Source organism: Triticum aestivum, chromosome 7B, assembly GCF_018294505.1.
Source record: "Triticum aestivum cultivar Chinese Spring chromosome 7B, IWGSC CS RefSeq v2.1, whole genome shotgun sequence".
NCBI lineage: Eukaryota > Viridiplantae > Streptophyta > Magnoliopsida > Poales > Poaceae > Triticum > Triticum aestivum.
Genome location: NC_057813.1, coordinates 256,465,007 through 256,473,648, shown reverse-complemented (window position 1 = coordinate 256,473,648; position 8,642 = coordinate 256,465,007). Strand labels below are relative to the sequence as shown.

At 43.4% G+C, this 8,642-nt stretch overlaps 1 long non-coding RNA gene across 1 annotated transcript; it reads right to left on the bottom strand.

Annotated features, from left to right (window-relative positions):
- Nucleotides 1–1,999: 1,999 nt before the first annotated feature.
- On the bottom strand, nt 2,000–6,811 carry LOC123157773 (uncharacterized). The gene is made up of 6 exons (XR_006479081.1): nt 6,296–6,811; nt 5,599–5,960; nt 5,410–5,472; nt 4,594–4,668; nt 3,480–4,498; nt 2,000–2,765 (listed from the first exon to the last, which is right to left on the bottom strand). It is a non-coding gene; the product is annotated as an uncharacterized lncRNA (long non-coding RNA).
- Between the last annotated feature and the right edge of the window lie 1,831 nt (nt 6,812–8,642).

Genomic DNA, 8,642 nt, shown 5'->3' with positions numbered 1-8,642 from the left:
GCGACACTGGCTAAGTCAAGTTGACTTGGACTCTGCCGAGCTGGGACCTTCCCGCCGATGTGGACATGGAAGACGCATGGTATTATTTGACCCCCAACAATGTGCATGGGGACTCCAAGGAGGTTCACCTGGACATATGCATTACTAAGTTAAATGTTGATCATTAGTCTTCGCTCAATGTAATCCGTTGTCTAAGCATGTGGAGACTTCCATGCATGATCTTGCTCTATTGGAGTATCGCGCATGAATAAAAGTGTATCCATTTATGGTTTAGTCTAGAATCTTCCATGTATGAATTTTTACTACAGTACTGGTGAAAGACTTATGATGAACCATTTCCTGCAAAGCACAATAAGAGTTATTTCTTCACAAGTTTTGGATGCAGGTTGAATACTTGAACGCTTTTGTTTGCAAAAGATACTTTTTTATATATTTCACCTGGATGTTTCTGAGCTCTCGAGATGAAATAATATCCGAAGAAACCTATCGATACCTGCTACACATGAGATGACCCCCACATCCTTTGTCAAAATAAACAACACGTCGATCAATGCATTTCACTCTTCCGTGCAACAGACGGGCACCTTACTTGCTCCTACAGGTGCTTAAGCTTGCCACATAGGCATAAAGTCTGATGTGGCAAGTTAATCAAGAAGAGAGAGACTAGTTTGGTGACCCAAGGAAGAAACGGTGCTAAGCGCGTGTATCTAGGTGAAAAGACAATTTTGAGTCTATAGCTAATTAAATGAAGCAAACTTAGCAACACCATTTCATTGGAAGATGTCACTCCTTGGCAAATGCAATAAATACTAGTACTCCCTGTGTCCCATAATATAAGAATGTTTTTGGCACTACACTAGTGTCAAAAACGTTCTTATATTATGGGATGGAGGGAGTACGAAGAAAGAGATAGAGAGGAGTAAAAGAATACACTTATAGCCAACCTTGTTGTAGTATGAGTGACTACGTGATGACTATGTATGACATGCCAACATCAGATAGCCTAACGCACTGTGTTAAATCTCCAAGGGCGCGACCGCGCGAGCGACGCGACAGTCGTGGTAGGCGCGACCATGATACGGGCTGCTGGCAGCCCTTGGATCTGAGATCAAACGGTCGCATGCTAAGTTGCTGAAAATTTGCAGAATAACCCTCCAGGATAGGATATTCACCCATAGGTCTAGAATCACGCCATGCAACCGTTCGATCTTAGATCCAAGGGCTCTCGGAAGCCCGTATCATGGGAGAATGGAAAGCCACTACCCTGCCGTTCGCACGCTGGCAGGTCGCTCCTACTCGTCCCGCACGTCCTTTAATACTACGGCGGTTCGCTCCTAGTCGTCCCGTCCATTCACATTACAGCAGTTCCACTAATCCTAACCCTCCTTCCAAATCCATGGCGTCCCAAATCTCACTATAAGAAATATGTCAATTTGTGACCTTGACTATTGGTCACTGAATGGTCATTGTTTTTCATTTGTGACCAAAAACAGAAGGTCAAAAGCTGGCGGGCGTAAACTGAAATTAACGACCTTCTTCGGGGTAAGGTCGTAGACGTTTACGACCAAAACAGAAGGTCGTTGAACCCATGATCTTTTGTTTTGGTCACTGGTTGTCTGGCCAGGCCACGCCGGATCCAACGTGGCAAGCTGATGTGGCAAAATTACGACCGATTGAATTGGTCGTTGGTAAGATTCAGCCCGGTCCAATTATGTGTTCTACATGGGCCAAGCCCATTAATTCAGCCCATTTAATATTATTTTCCTATTAATTCTGGTCAGCCACATGGGCCAGGCCCGAAAAATCAGCCTTTTTATATTCACAATTCGGCCTTTTTATATTCTGGTCGTGGCCTTTTAATATTCAATTTCTTATTATTTTTTCCCTTCTCTAACAAGTTTTTTCCATTAAATAAACAACTCCAATTCAACTTTGTTTGGGCCATGGCCGATTCAGGCCCAGTACTATTTTCTGTCATATTCAACCCATATCAAGTAGCTTGTACACAATTTCAATATCATCATGTCATTTAAAGCACCGTTTACACAGGGAATACAACATTTAGTTACACACGAATACATTATCTACACAATTTGCCTTAACTTTCTACATCACATTGTTGAACTTGTATTAGCACATCTAGTACTGTCCTATAAGAACATAACATTGTTCAACTCGTACAAGTAGTACAAACTTCATTGTTCCCTCTAATGTGATCAGATGCGACAACTTGCCTTCCTACAAGAACATAACATTACATGAATTGATCAATCAAGGAGGAAAGGGAAAAATAGGCTCAAAGCATCATGCACACAAATAATAACATAATACATTAATGTATAGTGTAACAAAAAAAAATGTATAATCAGGGTAATTTCTAGCCAACATGCAAACATGAATCAGAGTAGAACTAGCAAGAGGTATAATTAGCACCAAACAACAAGTATCAGTCAAAGCAGTAGCAAGTAACTGGCAGCAAGCTCTCAAACAGGCAATGCTAATGCTTTGGCACAATTGCTAGAAGTACATGTTATTTTGGCAATGTGAGTAAGAGCTATGATATTTTCCTACATGTACTTTCTGATTTTCTTAGTCATATAGTGATCTGCTCATTTCAGTTCTATCACCCCATTCACATGCAACATAAGAAGCTGGTGTAGAACACCATCTTAACCACATTCGCAGCAACGGAAGCAACATAAACTGGAGTAGAGAAAGAGGCTTCAGCAAGGAGGCGCAAGCTCCACCCTTGCATCCGGTGGCACCTGCAGGGAGGGAGAGAGACTAAGAAGCAAGCAAATAAAAACTGAAGTTCAGGGCAACCAAGCAAGCAAATAAAACAGCTAGTAAAAAAGCAAATTAGTTGCCATCTCACAACAAAAGGTGGATAAATTAGTTGTCATATCGTAGCAAAAGGTGGATATATCACTTGCCATCTCACAGCAAAATGCAAATTAGCTATGCAAGGGACAAAACAAAAAACTTATTTTAAGAACACAATACAATGGCTCAATGCCTGAAGCTTTTTCGCTTACGATAGGAGATTTTACAAAAAAGAATACAAGATGCCTCTGAACAGGAGCAGAGCAGGTCTAGAGCACTTATGTCAATGCCTCCCATACAATTTATTTAACTCATAGGTTTACATTAATTGAAATAATCTGGGACAGTTCAACAAACAAAAATGTGAAGCAAATAGCATTTTCAGTTTAGCAACATGTTGTACATACAGTATGAGCAGCACAGGACAGTAAAAACAGTGAGCAAAAGCCAAATGAGTTGCTTTAACTCTAACTAGTTGGTAACAAATTGACATAATCTGGGACTGTTCAACAGATCAAAATGTGAAGCTAACATATGAAGCCGGCAACAGATCAAAATACTGTAGTTGCAGCTACACCTAAACTAGAGCAGTTACGGAATCATCACATATGTAGTTGACAAGAGGAAGAAGCGACAGATCAAGGAAATTGTCTCACCAGCAGCAACAACGAGCAACGGGCAAAGTTGAGGAGGGTCAGCGGCAGGGGCAGCTCACATAAGTGGTCGGGGAAGACAGCCGGCAGCAGGTCCGTCGCATCATGTCAATCCATCCATTGGCAGAAATCATAATTAATTCATCATCATTGACATGGTAGAATGGGCGTGCAAAGAAATTATTTACAGGATATACAAAGCAACTACATGTTGATATGACTGGATTGTATGCACGGCGGATTTGTAATACTTAGTGTAGTGCTGCTAGTCAATAAAGATGGGATTCACAGGAAAACAAAAATAATCAATCAGCAGTCACCATACGTATGGACTGGATGTGTTCACAGCAGGGGGGTATGCATCACTTGTAGCCCCAGAATAATCAATCAGCAGGGGGATATGCACCACCAGAATAATCAATCAGCAGGGGGATATGTTCACATTGCAGAAATTTGATATGCATACACAGCTTGACTTGACTAGTAGTGGATGTGTTCACAGGGCATCCAAGAGGAATGTTCTTTGCAATCTTCATGTGTTAAGTTGGGATGATAGCAAAGGAAAAACCCTTGCATACGTCTATGTATTTACTGTTGATTAATGCACCACCACACCATTGGTATTATTGAATTAGTAACGATTCATAGATAAGCAGCTTCTAATTCAACTCATCATGCAAAATCATGAGGCAGCAAACAGCTGCAGCAGTGGCATGAGAAGCTAACTCGACAGCAATGCAACAACGATGGGATAAGCAACAGCTGGTTCATACAGCAGTACAACACAGATCGCATCAAGCAGCACGATGAGAGGGGGGGCAGGGGAAGTACCAGCGGCCAGGGGCGGGCGGGGGCAGAGCTCGAGCTCGAGGAGCGTGGGCGGACGGGGGCGGAGCTCGAGGTCGAGGAGCACGGCCGTTGTCATCTGCGCCAGCTTGCCCCTGTGCCAGCTCGAGGTCGAGGTCGAGGAGCGCGAAGTGCTTCAGGAAGAGTGCCTCCACCTAGTCTGACAGCTGAAGAACCTGCTCAAAATTCCATGGCATATACACACATCAATTCATTCTGTTTGTGTCTTGTAGGTCTGAAACTCTTGAAAGAATTTTCAAGACGACAATACCTTGTCCGACGTGCTGAACGACGACCTCTTCACCTTCTGCGAGAAAAGGTCTGTTGCTCGCTGCTGCTCCGACACCTGAGAGAGCATTTACGTCTCAGTTGCGGACAGCAAATTACACATCAGTTTAATCATATGCATCAATTTTGTCTGGATCTATTAATCACATTAGGATCCCTTTGTGATGTTACAGGGGGGTAAACGCTGAACTAAATAAATCACCGATATCTAATAAAATACTGATGATTAACAACCATAGAACAGTCAGTTTCTGAAATTCCTATCATTGTGCAACATGACTGTTTTATACTACATTCGTATCAGTTTCCAGAATTTAGCAGAAATAAAAACAAAGCCAAAGAACCAAGATAGAAAAAAACAAATACTGATGCCCTATGCGGGTGTGGAAGAAGAAAAGACATGATTAAATTGTAAACAACGAGAGTAACTTGGCAGAAGCTCTGTCTTTATCTTTCTGATATATGCAATAATTTTATGACTGGATCAACTGATCACTAGGCTCCATTTGCCATGCTACTAGGGGGATAAATACGGATCTAAATCAATCAGTGATATCTCTTAAAGAGGAAAAAATCACTAATGGTTAACAAGCACATTCAGTTAGAACGTGAGAATTATCTCTCTGTATTGATGTGGTACAACAGTCTTACATAATAGTATATGCTATGCAGCAGAGCACGATTTTGACAGAATATATACAGTCCATGCTTGATTTGGACAGCAGCATGAATTGGATAGTGCAAAACGTTTTAGACATGGAGACTTTAGAAAACTGGGTTACGTGCTCGCCAGAGTCACCTGCATCACCTCCAGGGCGTTCTTCCTCTGCCCTTGTTTCCACACTGTCCCGTTTGCTGCCTGCTGTAGAAGTCAAACAAAGATGAGCAGTCTGATCGATCAGAGCTGGTCCTGTCGAACTGGTTACCATGTGACAGGGTCCAAGGTTCTCTAGGCACACACAAGGCGCGAGGCGAGCGAGCGACCTACCAAGAAGCCGCGGAAGGTGGTCTGGATGCGGATGGCCGCCCACTCCTGCCTGATGACGCGGAAGTCCTTGGGCGGCGCGCGCACCACGGCCGCGACGACGGAGCTGAGCGCGTCGGCGGCGGCGGAGGACGTCTCGGAGATCTCCGAGGCGGCCGCCGATGCGGCGGCCTCTGCCCGCCCGACGAGCTCCGACACCGGGGAGAAGCAGCCCCCTCCCTGCAGCAGCTGAAATCTAAATTAGAGAAAACTTTAGTTCTGCTATCTAATTGGGATGATTGGATGCCCTAATTGCGCCACCCATGCGCCTGGTCGCTGGCTGCGCCTTCCGCTCCCTGCTCGTGGATTGGCGGAACAAGAAGTGCCTGAAGATAATGGCAAAGTGCAGTTATGCAGGAGATCCATTTAACAGTACCTAATCATTTAGAGTTTTGACTGGGCGTTTGTTCTTTTAGCAATTTTTCTGCTATAATCCAAAGTTATGGACATGCTTTATTGGTACAAGGAAAGCAGGATCGATGTATATCAGAACTTGCTGTAGTTTCTGTATCAAGGAATGAAATTATGTGGTTTGGAAGCATTTTTTCAGTCACTTGGTACAAGCTATGACATTCAGGGATTTGTAAGAGACGAGAGATCGACCACTGTAGAATTTTGAACCGGAGATCAAACGAAAAAGCATGGGAAAGGAAAATCATACCACCCTCCGACGATCCTCGACGCACGTCGTGCAGTCAACCAGTAGTGCTTGCGGGAGGCGATGAGGAGCTCCTCGGACTTGGCTCCCTTGAGGTTCTCGGACTTGACGAGGAAGGAGCGCTACCGTGGTGCCACGGCGATGGCGCCTCCTTCCCTTGGCCGTGATCCGCCCAGCGTGCCTTGTCCTCCGCCCTGGCCCGCCCCTTCCTCCCGTCATAGAGCCACCCCGGAAGTCAACCCCATCGACCTACGCAGCACGCTCCGCTGTTGCCTCGGCGTCCGCGTAGTAGAGGAAGCAGAAGCCAGGGTTGCGCTCGGGATCGTCGTGGGAGCGCACGAGCTCCACCTTGTCGAGCTCGGCCATGAGCCCGACGACCCCATCCCCCATGACAACAAGGTAAAATCGAGCGAAGGTGGAGGGCCTGGTGGAGAAGGGAGCGAGGGGCTCGGGCTGGTGGAGGGTGGGGCGTCGCGAGGAGAAGACGACGGGGAGGAAGGGGACGGGATCGAGAGGAGCGGGTGGGGAAGGGAGGGGGTCGGAGTGGGCCTTATAGTTTGCTTTTTATTTTTATCAAAAGTCATTTCTAGGTACATAAGTATCTATTTAATCATAGAAACATCAGAAGTTTTCCAAGATTTAACATCTGGCTAAGAACGGTCATTCCCGCCGTTTTAACCGCATTTTGAAATAGGCATAAAAAATTTAAAAAAAATCAAAAAATTGAAAAATCTTCGCATCGTGTCATTATATGTGACCAAGTTATCAGAAAAAATAATAAACTTGTAATACGACAATTTTTTTAAATAAGTGTTCTCAGAAATGAGCTATCAAGCATGAAGATGCTTGGCTTTCAACCCAAATGCTCAATCTTATGGCCACATTCATGACATAGTTTGTTCAAATGATCTCATATTGTGCACAAGAGTGCATCTTGGAATTCCAAACAATGCTGCCTAAGGGAGTTTTCTTTTTCTTTGCATGGAAAATACATTTTCCATTTTCTGAGTGCTTGAAATGAGTTTTTTTTTGTGAAGGACCTACCATATATTTGTTACAAAATTGGACCAAATCAATTTTCTAAAATACTAGGCCATATTTAATGCACAATTGACCAAATGGTTGGGTGTCAAAAGTTTTGATCCACCTCTGGTGAAAAAGACAAATTCCCGTCAATTTAGTAGGAAGCGGGTCAAATTTGAACTGCGGCTGCCTCATAGTTTGCTCTTTATTTTTTTCCAAAATCAATTCTAGGTACAAAAGTATCTACTTAATCAGAGAAACACCAAAAAAATTCCAAGATTCAACCACTAGCTAGGAACGGCCAAGCCCCCCGTTTTGACCGTATTTTGAAACAGGCATAAAAAATAAAAAAATAAAAAAATTGGAAAACCTTCGCATCGTGTCATTATATGTGACCAAGTTTCTAGGAAAAATAATAAATTTGTAATACGGAAATTCTTTTAAAAAAGTGTTCTCAGAAATGAGCTATCATGCGTGAAGATTCTTGGCTTTCAAGTCAAATGATCAATCTTATGGCCACATTCATGGCATAGTTTGTTCAAATGATATCATATTTTGCACAAGGGTGCATCTTGGAATTCCAAACAATGTTGCCTAAGGGAGTTTTCATTTTCTTTGCACGGAAAATACATTTTCCATTTTCCGAGTGCCCGAAATGAGTTTTTTTTGTGAAGGGCCTACCATATATTTGTTGCAAAATTGGACCTAATAAATTTTATAAAATACTAGGCCATATTTAATGCCCAATTGACAAAATGGTTGGGTGTCAAAAGTTTTGATCCACCTCTGGTGAAAAAGACAAATTTCCGCTGATTCAGTAGGAAGCAGGTCAAATTTGAACTGCAGATACCTCATAGTTTGCTATTTATTTTTTCCAAAAATCATTTCTAGTTACATAAGTACCTATTTAATCATAAATACATGGTTTGGTGGCGATACATCGAGGTTTGGATGGTGGCCGAGGGCCTCAACTCTAGAACGCGTAAACTCGCATGCCCGCCGCGTGGTCACCGCGTGACCGTGACTTTGCCATGTGTTATGGGCGGCCTAGGCATGTCTAGCGGGTTGGGCACTCCCCAGGTAGGTGCTATGAAGAAAATCACAACATAAGATTCTTGCGAGGAGACCGATCGATGCTCAAACATGAATAAGCAGCCAAGTGTTCGATTAGCGGTATGGGAAATGCACATGGCTAATGGGCGTAAGTTTTGGCTGAGGATGACCAGTTACTAAGAAGACTGTCTTCACAAATTTTCAGCTCAAAAGGAGGAGCCTAGGTGGTACTTGCTTTGCAAAGTACAACACTGGACATAAATACGAATGTTGA